Raw genomic sequence first — 22,880 nt, forward strand, 5'->3', positions numbered from 1 at the left:
CAAACGCTGTAGCAGCCCGAAATCCAGGTATTCTTCTTTTGGCCTTGCATCCTGGTTAAGTGGTTAACTTAGGGTTTGCATGGTAGGCGAGTACACTGGGCGTACAAGGTGCACGCTGCGCGTACTCGCGCGCCTCATTTGGACGCGTTCCCCCTCAGGTATGCTGGGCGTACCCAAGGTTGCGCATGGCGTAACTTGCCCAGATCTAAAAACCCTAATCTCTTTGGAGGGCTATAAAAGGAATGTGTGGCTGGACTTCTCAGCCACCATCCCTCAGAGTGAAACCCTAAATAGTGTGTGCCTTCGTTCTTAAGCCTTTGCTTGTGCATTCTAAGCTTGGTGGTGCCATTCCAAGGTTGCAAAGGAGAAGAAGTGCTTATTGGAGAGGCTAGAAGTGGTGCTCAAGTGTAGATCTGAGCTTTGCAAGGGTTAAAGCCTCATTATCAGGTAAAAACTTCGGATCTTGTCACTTGGTTCATGTTATATGCTTAAGGTGTCATTTTCTAGGGTTTAAGTCCCAAAGGTGGAGACTTTTTGTGCAAATGGCCTCCATAAGCTTAGATACTTCATATTTATGATCTATTGGAGTTGTAGACTCATAAAAATGACATCTTGGACGTGGATATCGCACCATGCATGAGATCTAGGTCCTTGAGTTTGAATAAAATTTTGTTATGTGATGTTGGAGCCTTTACAACCATGCCAAGGCTTAAAGGTCTCGACTATATGGGTTTAGACACACTAAAAGAGTCGGATCTAGAAGTTGTAGTAATGGCTTAACTGATTAAGACCAGAAATGAAGAGTAGTTGATTCTGATGGTTACGTTGGGCGTAACTTCCACTACGCGCAGCTTACTGGGGGGAGACCCCGATCCAGGGAATTGGCGATGTATGCCCCGCGTACATCTAGCAGTACGCCCCGCGTACTCTTAGGGTTGACTTTTGTTGACTTTTAGGGTTTTTGTCAACATGAGGACTTTAGGTCAAGGAAGGGTAAAATGGTCTTTTACCCTCTGAGGAATGATGATAAGGGGTAAAGTTTTAGTGGTGGAAGTCTTTGTGTACTAAATGATATTTTTATGTTTAGGCGAGGTAGAGTCGTCGTTGGGATTCGGTGATAGCGAGGACGCGAGATCTTAGACTTTCCATGAGGTGAGTTTTCTCACTATACTGTACCCGGAAGGGTTTGACTGTGTGACCGGAAGGTCGGATATGTTATGAGATGTATGTATTATGTGTGAGAAGCTATTCGTTATATGTGTCATGTACGATATGCTTGATATGGGCCGGAAGGCATTATGTTATGGGCCGGAAGGCGAATATGTTATGGGCCAGAAGGCGTTGTGATGTGGACCGTAAGGTTGACGTGGGTAGGACCGGAAGGTTTACCTAGTCGGGACGGAATTCCCTTGAGACACATGGATCGGAAGGTCAGGGCCTGGAAAGGTGTATGTGCGTACGTTGTATTTTGGGGAACTCACTAAGCATTTATGCTTACATTTGTTGTGTTATGTGTTTCAGGTACTAGCAAGGACCATGGGAAGGCGTCGGCGTGATCGTACACATTGTCGGGGGAAAACTATTTTATGATCTTTGGGATGTATTTTGTTGCGACAATATTGTTTACGTTTGAATTTGAAATATTAATCGATGTTTTTGATGTTTACAAAAATGAGAAATTGGTTTTAAAATTTCACGTTGTTACAAGTTGGTATTAGAGCCTTGGTTTGAGGGATTCGGATACACCTTCGGGCGTAACTGAACTCAAAATGGGGATTTGAGAAATTTTTAATTAATAAAATCAATAAAATTTTGATAAGAGATTTTGAATCAACCAAAGAAGAAGAAGTGTGTACGGTTAGCCAGCGCCCGAACGTTAAAATCCCCAAAATACTCTTACAATATGTGTTATATGATATGATATGATACGCATGCTAGTAGATTAGGTATTCATATTAGGACTAGAGTGGCCTGATTTATGATGCCTTAGTCTAATGAAATCTGCTGCTATGAGGTGCTTTGAGAGCGAGTGGGTAGCTAGTGCATCGCAAGAATAGAGTAGTCATGATCCTGTTTTTGGGGAGGAGGACTTGGGGTGAATGCTGATGTGGTGTAGTTGGTAGTATTGGGCACGTACTACTGAAGACATTGGGTCAGTGGGCAACCCAAGTAAGAATCCCTAGGTATCGGAGACTGAGTTGGGTTGCGTTATCGAGTGCGATTATGCTCGATAGAGTCTCTGATATTTCTATGTTGTATTTCAGAGGCATCATGGTTGGACCACGCCACAGACCTAGTATGAGCAGTGTGAGTGACAAGGAGCTTCATCAGATGATTCATGAGGAGGTGGCTACAGTGATCCGGGTTGAGATTCCAGAGATGTTTGGGTCTTTAAAGACCACACTGATGGAGACTTTTGATGAGCGGTACGCCGCGGTGACTGAGGCTGCAGCCGCTGCAGCTACCGCGGCTGTCGCCGCTGCCAGACCACAGGGAGGTGACTCGTTGTTGTTCCGGGAGTTCAGCAACACGAAGCCACCCGAGTTTGACGGGATGCAGGATCCGATCGCTGCGATAAGATGGATTGCTGATATCGAGGGATGCTTCTACACTTGTTCATGTCCGGAGCATCTGATGGTACGGTTCGCTTTGAACCAGCTCCGCCTGGGAGCAAAGGATTGGTGGAAGTTCGTGATGACGAAATTCACTCTGGTGGAGGTTTCAGCCGTAAGAGGGCGATGTTTTTCCCTGAGCAGGTGTCCAGGGAGCAGGCTCGGATAAGCCGGTATTTGGGTGTGCTGAGGAGGGATATCCAGGAGTTCGTATCGAACTCGTCATACCAGACTTTTGCTGAGCTTCAGGCGAATGCCAGGAAGCGTGAGATCGAGTTAGAGACCCAGGTCAGGGAGGAGGCCGAGTCTCAACGGGTGGATCGGCGGCCGGCTCAGTCTCAGCCAGCAGCCAAGCGGATTAAGTCTGCCGATTCGAGGTTGGGAGCTCAGAAGGGCCGCACTTGCGGAAAGTGCGGCAAGCATCACGAGGGGGCATGTCGATCGGGTGCTTGCTATAAGTGAGGCAAGGAGGGGCACATTGCTAGGGATTTCCCCAAGGGATTAATGGTTTGCTTTCATTGCAACCAGACCGGCCATCGCAAGGCCTAGTGCCCCAGCTTCGCCAGGGATCTACACCTGCTGCTAGGGTTACCGAGACTCGGCCGGTGAAAGCCGAGGCTCCGAAGGCTCGTGGGAGAGCTTTTCAGTTGACTGCGGAGGAGGTCCGCGCCGCGCCTGATGTCGTAGCTGGTATGTATTCTTTTGTGTATTTACTTTTATGCTAAGATATTGTGCTTATATTATGATATGCGTAGGTACTTTTCTTGTGAATTCTGTACCTGCTTTGGTATTATTTGACTCGGGTGTGAGTTGGTCTTTTGTATCGTTGGCTTTTAGCCAGCACATCGGTATTGATCGGGAGGTGATGAGTCGACCCCTGCGAGTTTCTATAGCGGATGAGAAAGCGGTATACGCCACTGATGTGATTCGGGGATGCGTGCTTGAGATTTTTGGGGTCAAATTCCCTATAGACTTGGTTCCTATAGGAATGGGGGATGTCTGTGTCGTCGTGGGCATGGACTGGTTGAGTAAGTTTGGGGCAGTCATTGACTATGAGAGACAGCTAGTGACTATTCGAGACCCTAGTGGGGGAGTGCTTACGGTGTATGGCGAGGGGACCCGGTGTGGGTCGGCGTTTTGTTTGGCTGCCAGGGCGAGGCAGAGTTTGCAGCAGGGCTGCAATGGATTCATAGCCTACGTGATGGATACTCGAGTGGCCGCAGGGAGGCCCAATTCGGTTGACGACGTTTGTGTAGTATGTGAGTTTTCGGATGTGTTCCCCGAAGAGTTACCAGGTGTGCCTCCGGAAAGGCAAGTGGAGTTCCGTATTGATTTGGTTCCGGGAGCGGCGCCCATCGCCAAGGTGCCTTATCGCCTCGCTCCACCGGAAATACAGGAGTTATCCTCGCAGCTTCAGGAGCTGTTGGGGAAGGGGTTCATTCGACCGAGTAGCTCACCTCTGGGAGCGCCGATTTTGTTTGTCAAGAAAAAGGATGGTTCACACCGGATGTGTATCGATTACCGGGAGTTGATAAAAATGACGGTTAAGAACCGGTATCCGTTACCTAGGATCGATGATCTGTTCAATCAGTTGTAGGGGGCATCTTGGTTCTCCAAGATAGACTTGAGGTCGGGTTATCATCAGATGAGGGTTCAGGATGAAGATATTCAGAAGACTGCATTCAGAACTCATTATGGAACATTATGAGTTTGTGGTGATGCCTTTTGGGCTCACCAATGCCCCAGCCGCTTTCATGGATCTTATGAACCGGGTGTGCAGACCGATGTTGGATCGGTCGGTGATCATATTCATTGATGATATTTCAGTATATTCGAGATATAGGGAGCAACATGATGATCATTTAAGGGAAATTCTTGCGGTATTGAAATCGGAGAGGTTGTATGCCAAATTCTCCAAGTGTGATTTCTAGTTACAAGAGGTCCAGTTCCTTGGGCACCTTGTTAACCAGAAAGGGATATTGGTCGACCCAGCCAAGATTAAGGCGGTGTTGAGATGGGAGGTGCTAAGATCGCCCACTGAGATCAGGAGTTTTCTAGGATTGGCCGGCTATTATCGAAGGTTTATCAAGGCTTTCTCCAAGATCGGTGTGTCACTTACTAGGATGACCCGGAAGGGTGTTGCATTTTCGTGGGGACCGGAGTAGCAGTCCTCATTCGAGACCCTTCGTCAGAAATTGTGCGTGGCCCCGGTGCTTGCACTCCCGAAAGGGATGGAGGATTTTGTGGTGTACTGTGATGCATCTATATCGGGTTTGGGGGCGGTGCTTATGCATAGGGGACATGTGATAGCATATGCTTCAAGGCAGTTGAAGCCTCATGAGTCGAGATATCCCACCCACGACCTAGAATTGGATGCGGTGGTGTTTGCCCTCAAGATCTGGCGGCATTATCTTTATGGGGTTCGGTGTACCATCTACACGGACCACAAGAGTCTGAAGTACTTGATGGATCAGCCAAATCTGAATATGCGATAGAGGAGATGGTTGGACATGGTGAACGATTACGATTGTGAGATCTTGTACCACCCGAGCAAGGCTAATGTGGTGGCCGATGCGTTGAGCTGAGATATTTGTATGAGATTGACGGTGATGACCCCGATTTTGGATACCATTCGAGGAGCTCAGGCTGAGACTGCGAAACCAGAAAACCAAAAGAGGGAGCGGGCTGTAGGTTAGGTATCAGGATTCGTTACGGATGGTCGAGGGCTTATGACTTCTCAAGGTCGGTACGCATATTATTTTGATGGAGGAAGCGCATCGATTGAAATTCTCGATTCATCCCGGGGCTACGAAAATGTATTTGGACCTAAGGAAGGAGTATTGGTGGCCCTGTATGAAAAGGGATGTTGCATGGTTTGTTGAGAGATGCCTGACTTGTCGACAGGTTAAGGCCGAGCACCAACATCCGCACGGTAAATTGCAGCCGCTAGAGATTCCCGAATGGAAGTGGGAACAGATTACCATGGATTTTATCACCAAATTGCCGCGGACTGCGAGGGGAGTCGACGTAATTTGGGTGATCGTGGATAGGTTGACGAAGAGCGCTCATTTTCTGGCCATTAGCGAGAGTTCTTCTACGGAGAAGTTGGCAGAATTATACGTGAGGGAGGTGGTATCGCGGCATGGGGTTCCGATGTCGATTGTTTCAGATCGGGATGTGCGTTTTACTTCCAGGTTTTGGAAGAAGTTTCATGAGGAGTTGGGTACGAGACTGCATTTCAGTACCGCATACCACCCGCAGACAGACGGACAGAGCGAGCGGACGATTCAAACGCTTGAGGATATGCTCCGAGGATGTGTTTTGGATTTTGGAGGGAGCTGGGAGACCTATCTACCTTTAGCAGAGTTTTCGTACAACAACAGCCATCATTCGAGCATTGGTATGCCACCCTTTGAGCTGTTGTATGGTCGGAGGTGTCGTACCCCCATATGCTGGGGAGAGGTGGGGCAGCCGGTGATGGGTAGCACGAAGATTGTATTCCAGACGACCGAGTAGATTCAGCAGGTTAGGCAGAGGTTGCTGACCGCGCAGAGTCTCCAGAAGAGTTATGTGGACAGGCGGCGGTCCGAGCTCGAGTTTCAGGTTGGTGACCTTGTGCTCCTAAAGGTCTCTCCTTGGAAAAGAGTGATACGATTCAGGAAGAGGGGCAAGTTGGGACCCCGGTATATTGGACCCTTCAGGGTAATTGCTAGGGTAGGCCGGGTAGCCTACCGGTTTGATCTACCTGCTGAGTTGGGGCAGATCCATGATATCGTTCATCTCTTGCAGTTGAGGAAATGTATTGCCGACGAGTGGGTAGTGATGCCATTAGATGATATTCAGGTGGATGTAGGCCTGAAGTATGTGGAGAGACCAGTAGCAATCAGGGATCGGAAAGTTAAGGTTCTGAGGAACAAGGAAGTACCCCTAGTACAAGTGCAGTGGCAACATCGGAAGGGGTCCAAGCTGACATGGGAGTCCGAGTCTAAGATGCGGGATCAATATCCAGAGTTGTTTTCAGTATGAGACTTCGGGGGCGAAGTCCGATTCTAGTGGGGGAGAATTGTAACAGCCCAAAATCCAGGTATTCTTCTTTTGGCCTTGCATCTTGGTTAAGTTTTTAATATAGGGGTTTCATGGTAGGTGAGTACGCTGGGCGTACAAGGTGTATGTTGCGCGTACTCGCGCGCCTCATTTGTACGCGTTCCCCCCTCAGGTATGCTGGGCGTACCCAATGTTACGCAAGGCGTAACTTGTCCATATCTAAAAACCCTAATCTCTTTGGAGGGCTATAAAAGGAATGTGTGGCTGTACTTCTCAGCCACCATCCCTCAGAGTGAAACCCTAAATAGTGTGTGCCTTCATTCTTAAACCTTTGTGTGTGCATTCTAAGCTTGGTGGTTCTATTCCAAGGTTGCAAAGGAGAAGAAGAGCTTATTAGAGAGGCTAGAAGTTGTGCTCAAGTGTAGATCTGAGCTTTGCAAGGGTTAAAGCTTCATTATCAGGTAAAAACTTCGGATCTTGTCACTTGGTTCATGTTATATGCTTAAGGTATCATTTTCTAGGGTTTAAGTCCCAAAGGTGGAGACTTTTTGTGCAAATGGCCTCCATAAGCTTAGATACTTCATATTGCTGATCTATTGGAGCTGTAGACTCATAAAAATGACATCCTGGATGTGGATATTGCACCATGCATGAGATCTAGGTCCTTGAGTTTGAATAAAATGTTGTTATGTGATGTTGGAGCCTTTACGGCCATGCCAAGGCTTAAAGGTCTCAACTTTATGGGTTTAGACACACTAAAAGAGTCGGATCTAGAAGTTGGAGTAATGGCTTAACCGATTAAGACCAGAAATGAACAGTGGCTGGTTCTGATGGTTACGCTGGGCGTAACTTCCAGTACGCGTAGTGTACTGGGTGGAGACCCCGATCCAAGGGTTTGGCGATGTACGCCCCGCGTACATCTAGCAGTACGCCCCGTGAACTCTCAGGGTTGACTTTTGTTGACTTTTAGGGTTTTGGTCAACATGAGGACTTTAGGTCAAGGAAGGGTAAAATGGTCTTTTACCCTATGAGGAATGATGATAAGGGGTAAGGTTTTAGTGGTGGAAGTCTTTGTGTATTAAATGATATTTTTATGTTTAGGCGAGGTAGAGTCGTCGTTGGGATTCGGTGATAACGAGGACACGAGATCTTAGAATTTCCACGAGGTGAGTTTTCTCACTATACTGTACCTGGAAGGGTTTGACTGTGTGACCAGAAGGTCATATATGTTATGAGATGTATGTATTATGTGTGATTAGCTATTCTTTATATGTTCCATGTATGATATGCTTGATATGGGCCGGAAGGCGTTGTGATCTGGAACGTAACGTTGACGTGGGTAGGACCGGAAGGTTTACCTAGTCGGGACGGAAGTCCCCTGAGACACATGGACCGGAAGGTCAGGGCCTGGAAAGGCGTATGTGCGTAGGTTGTATTTTGGGGAAATCACTAAGCATTTATGCTTAGAGTTGTTGTGTTATGTGTTTCAGGTACTAGCGAGGACCGTGGGAAGGCGTCGGCGTGATCGTACACATTGTCGGGGGAAAACTATTTTATGATCTTTGGGATGTATTTTGTTACGACAATATTGTTTACGTTTGAATTTGAAATATTAATCGATGTTTTTGATGTTTACAAAAATGAAAATTTGGTTTTAAAATTTTACGTTGTTACAAGTGCACGGTAAGAGATTCTCCACTTCCCATCTTAGCGATGATCATGTTTGTGATGACCTCATAGCGCTCTTTCCTCACGCTTTGGTGGTACCTCTCCATTAATTCTTGATGCATTTCATACGGATACATGTCCTCATAGGATATTTGGAATTCTTGGTTCATAGTGGTTATCCTGATTCAACGGACTTCTGTTGCATCACATTCGTGGGTCTCAAAGACAACCATTTCCTCGGGAGTAGCGACTTCTAGATTGATCTTCTCGTGCGAATGTAACTTATCCATTCGCTAAAGCTCGATATATCAAAAGTCACTTTTTGACAAAGACTCATTAGTGTGAATGAGTTAGCAGCAGCGCTGTTTGCGTTATCCATCTACAAATAGAAAGTTTGATTAGAATTGAATCCCTAATTAAACACCCAAAATGAAAAATTAGGGCTAGGATCCAACAACATTATTTACATCTTAGAAAAGGGATGTCGTAATCCAACACACAAATAATTTGGAGGTAAGTGAATGACGATTCACTAATTCACCATGAAAAGCATAAGCTTAAGTTTTAAATGTATTGAGAATTCCTAGATTTTCTTGGAGAGTCTTTGAAGTTTTCCATGGCATGTTTAAATCTCGATATGCACCTCTCGTTTGTGACTGGGATGCCGAGGATCACAACGTCGGTGTGAATAACCATGCAAATCTACGTGGTGCCTTCATTGTTATAATCACCTATTCGATGTGCCGGTAAACCACACACGCTCTATCGAACTATGACAAACAATGAATCACCCTTTAATACCTTTGCTTAAAACCAATTAGTGTGCCGGTAAACCACACACGCTCCACTAACTTCTTAGCAAGGATGTAAAGTGTGATTTCATGGGATTGCATCAATTTCAATTTTGCGTAAAGTAACTAGGATTGGGAGTTTGTAAAACCATTTAGTTACTTTATAGATTCATTATACTTATTAACGAAGCGAGGATTGCCCTATCCTACCCGTTCGGCTAATGACCCTCCACCAGTCAAGCAAGCGGTGGGTGTGAGTGTACACCCATTAAGCGTCATTTTATAGGCAGCAACCTTATACCCACCTTATAGACCGACTTCGTGAATGAGGCCTACTAACAGTAAGACTATCATTTTAGTTATATATATATATATATATATATATATATATATATATATATATATATATATGTATGTATATTAACCTTGTAATAATATAATAGTATAGGGTGTATTTTAAACATTTCAAAATACTAGGGTTTTAATCTTCAATTTTTTTTTTTGAAATTTAACACCATTTAAATTAAAATTTTAAATATTAAAACTCTTGATTTAATAATTATCTCAAATTAAACTATTAATTCAAATTATTAAATCATAAGGGATTATTAAATTTTAAAGGATAATTACCATTTAAACAATTAACTTATCCTAATCCCTTTTATCCCTCTAAATCTCGAAAATAATGGGATGGGATAATTCAAAATCTTTAATTACAATATTTAACTATTAAAAGATAATTACAAGATATGGGATTATCCAAAATGCCTAAAATTTAGGATCTTATCTTGGGGAAGGAGGCTAATCTCAAAATCTTAGGGTTTGCAAACCCTAGATTTTGAAATCTTGGATTAAATGAAAGGATTCAAAACCCCTTTATAATTTTTGCAAATTAGGGTTAGGAAATCCTAATCTCGAAATTTCTTGCCTCCTAGGGTTTATTGGCTATAAAACCTAATTTTTCAACTTCACACAATTGAATAATACTAATTGAAAACAAGTTAACCAAAGGCTTTGATACCACTGATGGGTTTTATACAAATAATCATATGTGTGAATGCAACCCTGGATTTGGATCTATGTTTTCACTATTAGAAACACAACATTATGAACACATGAATAGAACCCTAATGTAGCTTGCTATTTTTGAAATTCATATATACGGTTAGATAACATACCTCTTGTTGTTATATTGCAATAACAACTTAAATCTTCAAACCCTAAGTTTTGAAAGAAAGCACCACAAGTGTAGTGCCTCTAATGGCTCACAAACACCACAAGCAATTGGAGAAGCTATAGAGAGAGAAGGGAGGAGGTTGAAATCGGCCTAGGGATCTCTTAGAAGCAAGTGGGATGATTTCTTAAGGCCTAGGTTGAGATTAGGGTTTCAGTCCTTATCCTTATCTAGTTGCTTGCCGACCAAGCAATTATAAGATAAGCCTTGATAACCCTTATCTCTTTGACCATATGGACGATTTCAAGGGTATCCAATGTGACAACCCGTAATTTATTCCGTCACTGTAACCCGTTTCTGTTAATAAATTCGTTACGTTCCAATTTTTCCGTTAGCTTTGTTAATTTATTGCGACTTCTATTTAGGTTTAATAAATTTCGGGATAAATTTTAAGCATTAAAATATTTTCCATATTCGTTTGGAAAATATTTAGTTTCATCTAAGTCGTGATTACGGTAACTAAATCGGGTACGACCAAAAGCCCTGTTTAACGTTAGTATCGGGTAGACTTCCACGGGGCCAAAAACTCAACCCCTATATAAGGGATTGAGTGACATCATTTTGAAGCTTTTTATCTCTATTAAAACACTTTCTCTCACTACTCTCTCTCTAAAAAATTGTTTTTGATCCAAAAACCCCATTGCAAGCTTCAAATTGGTAAGTAATCTATCCTAGCTTGTTGTTTAACTTCATTGGTATGCAAATTCGTGTTTGAATCATTCAAAACACCCATGAACATGTGTTTACGGTTGGGAACACCTCCCAAAACCGTAAACACCTCTAAAGGGGGTTTTGAAGCCCCAAAACCCCTCCAAATCACTCTTAGTGCTTAGTTAAGACCTTTGGACTTGCAGGAATGGACTTAGAGCACCAAAATGTCACCATTTAGGAGGTAAACTTGAGTTTACGGTCCAAGAACATGCTTGGACCGTAAACCCCCATTCATAGACCATAAACATCATTTAAGGTGTTAGTTTGCCCGTAAACACCACCAAAAAGCTTCCATGTGAGTATAGAACCCTATAATCCTTCAAGAAATGCACCAAAACATACATAAATGGGTCAAACATGAGTTTACGGCCCAAGAATATTCTTGGACCGTAAACACCTCTTCTTAGACCTTAAACTCCTCCAATGGGTGTTAATGTGCCCTTAACACCTTTTATGGCTTAGAAATGGGTCTAGAAGTTAGCATGCTTAACCTTCAACCACCAAATCACATGAATCATGGACAAACATGAGTTTACTTTCGTAAACTCATGTGTTTAAGGTAGTAAACTCACCAAGAACACCTTCATACACCGTAAACTCATGGGGAGTTGGTCATTTGGACCGTAAACTCCTAAAGGAGTTTACTCTTGAAGAGTAAACTCCATATCCAAACCATACACGTCCATAGATGCTACCCAGGTCACCCCAAACACTTGAATTGAAGTGTTTTAGCATCTAGAAGTGTGTACTCTTATGTAATTAGTGGTTCAAAGTCTAATTAGATACAATTATGTATCATTTCATATTACGTAGGAACCCCGCGCTATATCAAGCCCCGAACTGACACTTAGCATCCAAACGGACTCGTTTCTCGACTGATGAGTTCATACCCCTACGCCTTTTTCCGTGTTTTTCAATGTTTTTAGGGGGGATACAAGCAAACTATAAATGTTTTTGAAACTTAAAACTGATGAAATTCTATAAATATCTGGCAAACTTTTAGATATCCTTACCCCTTATGTATTATGCAGAGCATAAGGGATTTTTATCGAATATAGTCACGTGGATTTCAATTACAGTAAAGGAAACAATCAAACCAATCAAATTATTATGGGAATAATTTGGGATCTTTAGTTCTTGTGTTACGAACACCGATTTCATGCAAAGTTAATAGATAAACTATGTCAGATTCAGTTTATCTCTATTTAATTTAGAATATCATGCCAGATAATTACATTGTATTAAACTGTTTTATTGTATGATGTTTGATAATTACCGAGTATACCGTGAATAATTTAATACTAGCTTGTGAGATGTATCTTCATTAAACCCTTCGGATTATCAGTAAATCCTCCCCGGAAGTGTAACCAGAGTCTCCTGGAAGGAGAGCGTGGAATTTGTGAATAGATCTATTTGGTACTAACAATCCCACACTTAAACTACTAGCTACAGTTAGGCGGGCACGCCTGGGGTGACAATTTCTCGATATGCTCAGATGCCTGGAGAACGTCAAGGAGGTATCATTGTCATATTAGCATGGTTACCCGACTCACAATACGTATTAATATAAAAATATACGTTTATTCACGGAATCTATATCTTCTCCTAATCTATGGTTTTACTGGATGGTATTCCCAGTTGTTTTAAATCTATAGTTTTACTGGATGGTATTCCCAGTGGTTTTAAATCTATAGTTTTACTGGATGATATTCCTAGTGGTTTTAAATCTATAGTTTTACTGGATGGTATTCCTAGTGCTTTTAAATCTATAGTTTTATATATTAAAACTACCTACTGTTGTCCTGGATGGTATTCCCAGGGATCTTTCAATATATAGTTTTACGTATTAAACTATCTACCGTTGTATTGAACGGAAATTCAGAACTTTAACTAAACTGTCTTTATAATAAAATATGGGATTTTCTTGGATATCAACTTTTTCAAAATACCAAAGGAAACATGATCTTTTTACGAACACAAACAGCTTATGAACTCACCAGCTTTATGCTGATTTTCAAACTCCTTGTATTCTCAGGTCCGCATTAGACAGGTACCCGCAATCTTTTTGAGAAGACGAAGCGTTGTAGAAGACACGTCTTACTTTTTTTCAAACTTTTGTATAGATAAACATGTATCACTTTACTTTTAAACAGATGTAATTACTCATATGTAATGTAATGTTTCGTGTTTACTATGCTTACTATGTACATTGGTTGTGATACTTACATGATGTCCTCCGCCTCGGAACGTTTCCGCCATCGGTTTCGGGGTGTGACAGATTGGTATCAGAGCCCTTGTTTATAGTGAACTAGTATACAAAACCTTACATGATATAAAACTATAAACACTAAGGGGCCTATGTGCTCTGAACTAAAAGTATACTTTAGAATATAAGTATTTTCAAAAGTATACAAGTATACCTAACCACCGGAATTCGTAACTACGTGTAGAACAAAACATAAGTAAATGGGTGTTATGTGTTGCGGTTAAAGCTGGGCAGTTTTGTAGTCGTGTCTAGGGTCAATATATCTTGATCAACTATATTCATTCAAGACACGACCAACATGTTCTTGGGAGTGACTGTGGTGTGCAACATGCCTAAAACTTACCTAACATCAAAACAATAATTCATCAATCCAGCAAAACATAAGATACTATGGGAGTATCTTAGTCAGAACCGAGTACTTTGTAGAAATTCATTCAGAGTAATGCTACTCCTTCTTTCCTTAGCGATAATTTATCTGCCTTGATAACTCTTTCCTGTTTTATCACTTACTAGAACTTTATATCTGTCATAAAGAGATATCTCTTGTTCCATATCTCTTGATTCAATTCAGAGGACTTATGATCCTCTCTTTCCTGGCTATTATAGATCAAGATGCCTCCCAAGAAGAGACCTAGCTCGAAGAACAACAACCCTCCACCACCACCTCCTCCTCAATTTGATCCCTGGTGGCTCTGGTAGTCCTTGAGGTGGTACCCAACCTCAAAACCAAGAAGGCATCAAGGGACAGCTGAAGGAGTGTTCCTATAAAGACTTTATGAACGTGAAGCCTACATCTTTCTATGGCACTGGAGGTGTTTATTCCTTAACCCGATGGTTCGAGAAAATCGAATCTAGTTTCGAGATCGGTCCCTGCTCCGAATCGGATAAGGTGAAGTTTGCCGCCTACACCTTCACCGATAAAGCCTTGAATTGGTGGAACGGCTGAGTCAAATCCCTAACCCTACCTGTAGCCAATGCTATGGGTTGGGAAGCCATGAAGGATCTTCTGCTTGCCGAGTACTGCCCGCGGGGCAAGTTGCAGAAATCGGAGCATGAACTTTGGAATCTAAAGATGAAGGGTTCCGACATCACCGCTTACACCTCCAGATTCGAAGACCTAGCACTTCTCTGTCCGGGAATGGTTACCCCGGAAAGTGAAAAGATTGAAAGATTTATCTGGGGGTTAACCCAACCAACAAAAGGGAATGTTTTGGCTGAAAATCCAGACACATTTGACAGCGCTAAATGTCTGGCACAAACCCTGATTGATCACGAAGACAATCCTAATGAGAAGGTCACCACTGCCGAGCCGGTTAAAAGTAGTGGTGGTCGTAAAAAGAAATTTTGGAACAAACGAAAGGCTCAAGGTTCACAAGGATCCTCTAAGAAACAGTAAACTGTGGCAGTCCACACTGCTACTACACCTGCTGCTGTTTCTATCGTTGGATCTACCACTCAGCTCCTACCAGCGGGTACACTGGTACTCTTCCATGGTGTAGTAAGTGCAGCAATCATCATCGTACTCCCGGGCCCTGTCATGAAAGACTCTGCAACAATTATGGCAAGAAGGGCCACCTTGCTCGAAACTGCAGGTAACCAACCCAATCAACAGACCAATCTTCCGGAGCAGGTGTCGGTCAGGCCTGCAACGAATGTGAGGCAGTAGGGAATTTCAAGAGAAACTTCCCCAAAGCGGCTACAACGGCTAACACTGGGAGAGTCCTAGCTGTGGGACGAGAAGAGGCAGTCGTCAATCCCACCGTTGTCTCGGGTACGTTTCTCCTCAACAACTCTTATGCTAGTATCCTTTTTGATTCTGGTTTTAAACGTAGTTTTGTTAGCCATTCATTCAAACGTCTTCTTAAAAGTAATCTCCAACCATTAACCAAAACATTTACTGTTGAGATGGCTAATGGCGAGAAAGAAAGCGCTAGCGACATATTCATGGGTTGTACCCTTACCCTAACCGATCATTCCTTCCCCATCGACCTAATGCCAGTTTCCATTAAGAGCTTTGATGTTATTATTGGCATGGATTGGTTAAGGTCCCAATCATGCTGATATCCTTTGTTATGAAAAAGCCATCCGTCTCAACCTCCCCTCTGGTCAAACTCTCATGATCTATGGCGATAAACTCAGTTCCAATCTTCGTATCATTTCCTGCATCAAAGCTCAAAAGCTTCTGCGGAAGGAGTGCCAAGCATTCCTAGCCCATGTCATTAACGAGAACCAAGAAGTTAAAGACCTCGAGAGCATCCCCGAAGTCTGCAACTTTCCTGATGTATTTCGCAAAGAGCTCCCAGGAATTCCTCCTGAACGTCAAGTCGAGTTTCGCATCGACTTAATTCCTGGAACCAAACCTATAGCCAAATCTCCATATCGCCCTAGCTCCAGCAGGAATGCAAGAGTTATCCAGTCCGCTTAACGAGCTACTCGACAAAGGGTTCATCAGACCGAGTTCTTCACCCTGGGGAGCTCCGGTATTGTTTGTAAAAAAGAAAGATGGATCCTTCCAGATGTGTATCGACTATCATGAGCTGAATAAATTGATCGTAAAAAACCGATATCCCCTTCCTCGTATAGACGACCTCTTCGATCAACTTCAGGGAGCCAGTTACTTCTCGAAGATAGACCTCATATCGGGATACCATCAACTTCGAGTACATGGGAATGATATTTCCAAAACAAATTTCAATACTCGATATGGACACTACAAGTTCGTAGTGATGCCCTTCGGTCTATTCCATAAGCGAAGAAGATCATAAGCAACACTTGAGGTTAGTATTGGAAACACTTAGGACGGAGAAGCTGTACACGAAGTTCTCTAAGTGCGAGTTCTGGATTCAGAAGGTAGCTTTCCTTGGTCACGTGGTAAGCGAGGAGAGTATATACGTGGACCCGTCCAAGATCAAGCCGGTATAGAATTGGTCGGCACCGAAGACACCCACATAAATCCGTCAATTCTTGAGTCTCATTGGCTACTATCACAGTTTCATCCAAAAATTTTCCAGACTCGCCAAACCCCTAACGACTCTGACGTAGAAAGGTGTACCCTTTTGTTGGGGTGAAAAGCAAGAAACTGCGTTCTAAACGTTAAAGCAAGCCTTGTGCAGCGCACCTATCCTGTCCCTGCCCGAAGGGACAGAAGACTTTGTTGTTTATTGTGACGCATCCAATCAGGGATTAGTTTGTGTGCTTATGCAGAGAGGAAAAGTTATTGCTTATGCCTCGAGACAGTTAAAGGCACACGAAGTCAACTATATGACTCATGACTTGGACTTAGGAGCAGTGGTCTTCGCACTGAAGATTTAGAGACATTACCTCCACGGAACTAAGTGCACGATCTTCACTGACCATAAAATCCTGCATGACAATCTTCAATCAGAAATACTTAAACATGAGGCAGCGGCGATGGGTAGAACTACTCAGTGATTATAAGTGCGAAATCTGCTACCATCCTGGTAAGGCCAATGTGGTAGAAGATGCCCTGAGCCGAAAGGAGAGTTCAAGTTGCAAGGTGAAGACATTAACGATGACCATCCATTCTCACTTATCCGTGCAGATCCGAGAAGCTCAGTTGGAAGCCCTAAAGCAAGAAAATGTGTTGAACGAAGCCTTGAGAGGAATGGAGAACAAACTTGAACTCAGAGGCGACGGAGTCTACTTTTTCATGGATAGAATCTGGACCCCAAAGTTTGGAGGTTTCAGAGACGTCATCATGATCGAAGCTCACAATACCAAATACTTTGTTCACCTAGGTTCGGACAAGATGTACCTGGATCTCAAGAAACAAAACTGGTGGCTGAACATGAAAGCCGAAAACGCAACCTTCGTGGGCAAGTGTCTGAATTGCGCCAAGGTAAAATTTGAGTATCAAAAGCCCTCGGGTTTGCTTCAGCAGCCCAAGATACCTGAGTGGAAATGAGAGATGATTACCATGGATTTCATCACCAAGTTACCCAAATGTCCGAGTGGGTACGACACCATTTGGGTAATTGTCGATCGTCGGACAAAGTCCGCTCACTTCCTGTCGATTAAAGAGTCGTTCAAGATGGAAAGACTCGCGCATATCAACATGCAAGAGATAGTTCGACTGCATGGTGTACCTCTTTCCATTATCTCCGATAGAGATAGCAGGTTTACCTCCTGATTTTGGCAATCTCTCCAGAAGGCTCTTGGAACTAAACTAGACATGAGCATGGCCTATCATCCTCAGACAGAAGGACAAAGTGAGAGAACTATCCAAACCCTGGAAGACATGCTTAGAGCATGTGTCATCAATTTCGGAATGTTGTGGGACACACATTTGCCTTTGATCGAGTTCTCGTATAACAATAGTTACCACACTAGTATCAAGGCTGCCCCGTTCGAAGCCCTCTACGGTCGCAAGTGCAGATCCCCTCTGTGTTATGCCGAGGTAGGGGACACGTAGCTAGCCAAGAGTTGAGTCCCTGACAGTGCTCTCACTGGTCCCGAAATCATCTATGAAACCACCGAAAAGATCATCCAAATCCATGAACGACTAAAAGCCTCACTAGAACGACAGAAGAGTAATGCTGATAAATGATGGAAACCTCTGGAAATCCAGGTTGTAGATCGTGTCTTGTTGAAGGTCTCCCCCTGGAAAGGCATGGTACGCTTCGGAAAGCGCAGGAAACTTAACACGAGGTACATCGAACCTTTCGAGATCCTAGCCAGGATCGGTCCTATAGCCTATAAACTTCGATTACCCCAAGAGCTTAGTAACATCGATCCTGTATTCCACGTCTCTAATCTTAAGAAGTGATTATCCAATGAAACCCTAGTAATCCCTCTTGAAGAGATCGAAATCAACGAAAACCTAAACCTCATGGAGGAACCCATCGAAATCATGGATCGAGAGATCAAACGTACGAAACAAAGTTGCATTCCGATAGTGAAGGTTCGCTGGAATGCCAAGCGGGGACCTGAGTTCACTTGGGAGCGCGAAGACTCAATGAAACCGAAGTATCAGCATCTCTTTTCAATTCCATGATTTGTATCTTATTTTTAAATTTCGGGACGAAATTTTCTCTAACGGGGGGATAACGTGACAACCGGTAATTTATTCCGTCACTGTAACCCGTTTCCGTTAATAAAGCCATTACTTTGCAATTTTTCCGTTAGATTTGTTAATTTATTGCGACTTCTATTTAGGTTTCATAAGTGTCAGGATACATTTTAAACATTAAAATATTTTCCATATTTGTTTGGAAAATATTTAGTTTCATCTAAGTCGTGATTACGGTAACTTTATCGGGTACGACCAAAAGCCCCGTTTAACGTCAATATTGGGTAGACTTCCACCGGGCCATAAACTCAACCCTTATATAAGGGATTGAGTGACATCATTTTGAAGCTTTTTCTCTCTCTTAAAACACTTTCTCTCACTACAAGCTTCAAAATGGTAAACAATCTATCCTAGCTTGTTGTTTGACTTCATTGGTACACAAATTCATGTTTGAATCACTCAAAACACCCATAAACATGTGTTTACGGTTAGGAACACCTCCCAAAACCGTAAACACCTCTAAATGGGGCTTTGAAGCCCCAAAACCCCTTCAAATCACTCCTAGTGCTTAGTTAAGACCTTTGGACTTGCAGGAATGGACTTAGAGCACCAAAATCTCACCATTTATGGGGTAAACTTGAGTTTACGGTCCAAGAACATGCTTGGACCATAAACCCTCATTCATAGTCCATAAACATCATTTAAGTTGTTAGTTTTCCCCTAAACACCTCCAAAAAGTTTCCATGTGAGTATAGAACCTTATAATCCTTCAAGAAATGCACCAAAACATACATAAATGGGTCAAACTTGAGTTTATGGCCCAAGAACATTCTTGGACTGTAAACACCTCTTCTTAGACATTAAAATCCTCTAATGGATGTTAAAGTGCCCTTAACACCTTGTATGGGTTAGAAATGGGTTTAGAACTTAGCATGCTTAACCTTCAACCACCAAATTAAATGAATCCTAGACAAACATGAGTTTAATGCAGTAAACTCATGTGTTTAAGGTAGTAAACTCACCAAGAACACCTTCATAGACCGTTAACTCATGGGGAGTTGGTCATTTGTACTGTAAACTACTAAAGGAGTTTACTCATGTGTTTAAGGTAGTAAACTCACCATACACATCCATAGATGCTACCCGGGTCACTCCAAACACTTGAATTGAAGTGTTTTCGTGTCTAGAAGTGGTTACTCTTATCTAATTAGTGGTTCAAAGTCTAATTAGATACAATTATGTATCATTTCATATTACATAGAAACCTCGCGCGTTATCAAGGCCCCGAACTGACACTTAGCATCCAAACCGACTCGTTTCTCGACTGGTGAGTTCATACCCCTACGCCTTTTTCCGTGTTTTTCAATGTTTTCAGGGGGTGATACAAGCAAACTATAAATGTTTTCAAAACTTAAAACTGATGAAATTCTATAAATATCTAGAAAACTTTTAGATATCCTTACCCATTATGTATTATGCGGAGCATAAGGGATGTTTTATCGAATATAGTCACGTGGATTTCAATTACAGTAAAGGAAACAATCAAACCAATCAAATTATTACAGGAATAATGTGGGATCTTTAGTTCTTGTGTTACAGACACAGATTTCATTCAAAGTTAATAGTTAAACTATGTCTGATTCAGTTTATCTCTGATTAATTTAGAATATAATGCCAGATAATTTCATTGTATTAAACTGTTTTACTGTATGATGTTTGATAACTACCGAGTATACCGTGAATAATTTAATACTAGCTTGTGAGATGTATCTTCATTAAACCCTTCGGGTACTCAGTAAATCCTCCCCGGAAGTGTAACCAGAGTCTCGTGGAGGGAGAGTGTGGAATTTGTGAAAAGATCTATTCGAGACTGACAATCCCACACCTAAACTGCTAGCTACAGTTAGGCGGGAACGCCTGGGGTGACAAATTCTGGATATCGTCCGACGCCTGAAGAACGTCAAGGAGGTCTCGTTCTCATATTAGCATGGTTACCCGACTCACAATACGTATTAATATAAAAATATAAGTTTATTCACGGAATTTATATCTTCTCCTAATCTATGGTTTTACTGGATGGTATTCCCAGTGGTTTTAAATCTATAGTTTTATTGGATGGCATTCCCAGTGGTTTTAAATCAATAGTTTTACTGGATGGTATTCCCAATGCTTTTAAATCTATAGTTTTTTATATTAAAACTACCTACTGTTGTCCTACATGGTATTCCCAGAGATCTTTAAATATATAGTTTTACGTATTAAACTATCTACTGTTGTATCGAACGGAAATTCAGAACTTTAACTAAACTATCTTTATAAGAAAATATGGGATTTTCTTGGATATCAACTTTTCAGAAAACCAAAGGAAACATGATCTTTTTACGAAAGCAAACAGCTTATGAACTCACCAGCTTTATGTTGACTTTCAAAATGCTTGTATTCTCAGGTCCGCATTAGACAGGTACCCACAATCTTTTGGAGAAGACGGGGCGTTTTAGAAGACTCGTCTTAATTTTGTTCAAACTTTTGTATAGATAAACATGTATCACTTTACTTTTAAACAAATGTAATTATTCATATGTAATGTAATGTTTCGTGTTAACTATGGTTACTACGTACATTGGTTGTGATACTTACATGACGTCCTCCGCCCCAAAACGTTTCCTCCATCTATTTCGGGGATTGACATCCAATCCCTTGAATTTTTCCGTCCTTCTACAAGGATAACCATTGCCCTATTTTATAACTATCACATAATTACAATTCAGCCCCTCTAGTTTAATTAATTACACTTGATCACAAAATTAATTCCTAATTATTGACCATTATTAATTAAACAAATATGATTTCTCCTTTAATATATTATTCTTATAACATATTAATAAATCATAATAACCTCTTTCTCTATTTATTTCTCCAGTCAAGTTGCTTTGGTGAAGGCAGCCCAAAAGGACCATGCACAATCGGGTCAAGTATTTACCAAATATGGTTACGGGCTTAGACACTAATCCAACACACACATGATCCTACCAGTCTAGCATACCAAGACATAAAGTGTTCTAATTGCACATGCATAACAAGGATTTATGCTACTCAACTAATATACTTGTACTCTGACAGTACCTTTAGCCTACCATGAAAAGGATATGCACTAGGATACATGGAAAAGTAACAAACTCACCTGAATTGAAGAAGTAGAGATGCACAACAACATTCTCTCCCTTGTATTGGTCAATGCTGAGAACCAACTGAAACTAAAAGAGATGAATCCTCAATTAACAACCCAAATCCTCAGATTTTGACCCAAAGAAAACTCGTGAAAGTCAATAGTTAGCGATCAACAAAAGTCAACACTCAACCAAGTCTACAAACATTACGATGTGGTGACCTCTTGGCCATGTTGTGGGCATGTTAAGATAAAAAAAAATCGGCATGTAGGAAATTGCGATATCGTGGGCCTTCTTGTCCGTGTAGTGGGCATGTCAAGAAAACACTATTACAATCTAAACTCTACTATGTCGTGGGTCATCCTTGGTCACATCATGGCTACCAACTATTTTCCCATTTCTTCATCAAGAGATTAATCCTTACAGATCAAATCCTAAACTTCAGATCTAGTTGTGATTAATGACTTAATGGATAATGTTTCCAACTTTATCCATACCACAAGTTTTGAAATCCTTATTATGTCAAAAACTTTCTCATGGACACAAGAACATTCAAATTAAGACCTTTTTCTAACTTAACAAAGGTCCAAGACTATAACGATGTCATATCAAGCTCTGGAATTCCTCAAAATCCAAGACTATCCAAGGATGGGACCAGAACCAATCAATAAGGATATCAAACATGAATCTAAAATGCACAAGGTCAATGTGTAAGCTTTCTACCTCCAAAGTGTCCGGAACATGAAAAATATGATGCATATAGGTTAGCCCTTTGCTTGCTTGCACCAGTATGTACTTCCTCCTTGCTCAAGCTTCACCAAATTCTAAGAACAAGCTCTTCAATCAAGTAAATCATCTCTCACCCAAACAAGGGGGCTAGGGTTTCAAAAATTAGGAGATGGAGCAAGATAGAGAAGACCTAATCCAAGAATTAAGGCATATGGGAGAGACTATAAAGAATACGGGCTTGGGCTACAACAACCACCACGTCATGGCATCCTCCTTTTCACGGTGTGGTGTCCCTCATGACATGCGCCAAAAATGTGTCATCTCACATCGTGGTCAACCATTTACCATGCTGTGGCATATAGTTTTCCTCAAAAACCATATCTTTGACTCCCATTTAGTCTTCAGCTGATCCATTTTGGAAAATGGGTGTTACAATACTTCATTTTGGATTATTTTGAAGAAATTAAATTCATAATCTTTGTGTTTCATGAGATATACATATCCGAATCTACTTAAGTCATCAATAAATTTAATGAATTACCTTTCACTGTTTCTTGTCATTTTCCTAATAGATCCAAAACTCCTTCACCAACACCGGTAAAAGGAGCTTTGGTAATATTGCCACATAG

Source organism: Lactuca saligna, chromosome 1 (genome assembly GCF_052625555.1).
Source record: "Lactuca saligna cultivar CGN05327 chromosome 1, ASM5262555v1, whole genome shotgun sequence".
Lineage (NCBI taxonomy): Eukaryota > Viridiplantae > Streptophyta > Magnoliopsida > Asterales > Asteraceae > Lactuca > Lactuca saligna.